The sequence below is a fragment of the Oncorhynchus mykiss genome, chromosome 10 (genome assembly GCF_013265735.2).
Source record: "Oncorhynchus mykiss isolate Arlee chromosome 10, USDA_OmykA_1.1, whole genome shotgun sequence".
Classification (NCBI taxonomy): Eukaryota; Metazoa; Chordata; class Actinopteri; order Salmoniformes; family Salmonidae; genus Oncorhynchus; species Oncorhynchus mykiss.
In genome coordinates, this window is record NC_048574.1 from 78,754,702 (window position 1) to 78,757,487 (window position 2,786).

The window sequence follows — 2,786 nt, forward strand, 5'->3', positions numbered from 1 at the left end:
CCCTTTATTTTTTTTGAGCAGTGGTATATATAATTACCCCAAAAATATATGGGGGATTGGAAACGATGCAGAAAATTACATTGATGGAAGCAACAATCTTTCCGCAATATTATTAAGCTGATCCACCCCTTAAAAAACATACATTAAAAAATAAAAAATAAATTATTGTCCCACTAGGCATAAACCATATGGGATAGCGTATTGCTCCAGAATGCTGTGGTAGCCATGCTGGTTAAGTGTGCCTTGAATTCTAAATAAATCACTGACCGTGTCACCAACAAAGCACCCACACACCATCACACCTCCTCCTCCATGCTTCACGATGGGAACCACACATGTAGAGATCATCCGTTCACCTATTCTGCATCTCACAAAGACTGCGGTTGGAACCAGAAATCTCAAATTTGGACTCATCAGACCAAAGGACAGATTTCCACATTCTATTATTAATTGCTCGTATTTCTTGGCCCAAGCAAGTCTCTTATTATTATTGGTGTCATTTAGTAGTGTTTTTTTTGCAGCAATTCGACCATGAAGGCCTGATTCACACAGTCTCCTCTGAACAGTTGATGTTGGGATGTGTCTGTTACTTGAACTAATTTACTTAGGAAGCATTTATTTAGGCTCCAATCTGAGGTGTAATTAACTCTAATGAACTTTTCCTCTGCAGCAGAGGTAACTTTGGGTCTTCCTTTCCTGTGGCAGTCCTCATGAGAGCCAGTTTCATCATAGCGCTTGATGGTTTTTGTGACTGCACTTGAAGAAACTTTCAAAGTTCTTGAAATGTTCCGGATTGACTCACCTTCATGTATTAAAGTAATGATGGTCTGCCATTTTTCTTTGTTATTTTAGCTGTTCTTGCCATAATATGGACTTAACCCTATTTGGTAAAAGACTATCTTCTTTATACCACCCCTACTTTGTCACAACACAACTATTGGCTAAAGAAATTCCACAAATTCACTTTTAACAAATGCATTCCAGGTGACTACCTCATGAAGCTGGTTGAGAGAATGTCAAGGGTGTGCAAAGCTGTCATCAAGGCGAAAGGTGGCTACTTGGAAGAATCTGAAATATTACATATATTTCGATTTGTTTAACACTTATTTGGTTGCTACATGTTTCCATATGTGTTATTTCATAGTTTTGATGTCTTCACTATTAATCTACAATGTAGAATAAAAAAAAAACCTGGAATGATTAGGTGTGTCCAAAAGTTTGACTGGTAGTGTAAATACCTAATTTGTTTTCTGTGTGTGAATGCTTCCGTGTGTGTGTGTGTGTGTGTGTGTGTGTGTGTGTGTGTGTGTGTGTGTACGTGCCTCTCTCTCTCCAACGTCTTGTTCATAGTGCCATTTTCCCAAAATCTATAATCAGTCTTCAGAGTTCTTTAAACAGCAGTACCTACAACAGGCCTTTTTCACAGATCCAGTACTCTCGATTAGAACACTGATAGTCCCACCAATCTCCTTGGCCTGATGACCAGTAAGGTACCACCACACAGTTCTCCACGCCACCACCATTAGGCTCTCCACTCCTCCAATACCTGCAGTAGAAACAACAGAAATATACTGGTCACTCTCTCAGAACCCAGAGTATGAACAACACAGAGTTAGACTGACCACTCTCTCAGAACCTAGAGTATGAACAACACAGAGTTAGACTGGCCACTCTCTCAGAACCTAGAGTATGAACAACACAGAGAATCAGTCCTACTTCTTCCACTGTGGTCAGTGTTATTAGAGCAGTATTCTCTTACCTTGGGGTGGTCAGTGTTATTATAGAGCAGTAGTCTCTTACCTTGGGGTGGTCAGTGTTATTAGAGCAGTAGTCTCTTACCTTGGGGTGGTCAGTGGGGTTCCGTTCACCCATTTCCAGGTCCCCTCAGTAACAGAGTCAGTCAGACCAATCCAGACATGACTGACTGATTTAAGCCCATTGATGAACGTCTGTTATTGTGACAGAAAACAACATTGCTAATACAATATCTCCACCACTATTCTCTCTCTCTCTCTCTCTCTCTCTCTCTCTCTCTCTGTCTGTCTCTCTGTCTCTCTTTCCCTCTCTTGCATGCTGGCAATTTTTGGGAGTTTGAGTGTTTGGTGTGGAGGGCTCTGTCCTAACTTTTTTCTTGAATATTTCCTTGGTCTTTTCTTTAAATGTTTCTTTCCTATGGTGGAAGGTTAATGCACTGTTTGTTTTAGCAGTGCCCACAGTTTTTTTTCTCTTAAAGTTAGGGTAGCATAGGACAGAGTTTTATTTTCCTGGGTTTGAACGGTGGGGTGTGCGCGATGGCTTCACAGCCTAGCGCGGAGGGGACGCTGTCATTACGGCATCGATTCAGCTGTGTTCCTGAGAATGGAATTAAGGTGGAGGAGGTTCTGCTTGAGGTCAGCGAAAAGGTAGGAGCAGAAATTATACATAATTTTTCCAGAATGGACAAAACTTTGGGCTTTTTTTTTTACAGGGGTAGCAGTCCTTTTTGTACCTGGTATTTCTCTAAAAATATGCTCCTCAAAGTAGGTATGTAGAGGTAGGCTGCTTGTAGTAAAAGCAGAAATTAACAACATGGGTTTTGTCTTTATAAATGTGTATGCGCCGAACACAGGGAGAGAGAGGATGTTTCTATTTGGGGGTGTTAAACAGGAACTCTCACAGGTAGCGCCTGAGGAGACACTGGTGAGCTGGCGTCAGGTGGCTCTGACTCTCCTGCCCTAAAAGGGGACTTGTGTGAACTTAAGAACTGAAGGCCTGTGGCATTGCTCTGTGCAGACTACAATATATTT

General features: G+C 41.5%; 1 long non-coding RNA gene across 1 annotated transcript; it reads right to left on the reverse strand.

Moving 5' to 3' along the window:
• Positions 1-1,158: 1,158 nt before the first annotated feature.
• Positions 1,159-2,039, reverse strand: LOC118936785. Its single transcript, XR_005034238.1, has 2 exons — positions 1,840-2,039; positions 1,159-1,546 (listed from the first exon to the last, which is right to left on the reverse strand). It is a non-coding gene; the product is annotated as an uncharacterized LOC118936785 (long non-coding RNA).
• Positions 2,040-2,786: the final 747 nt, after the last annotated feature.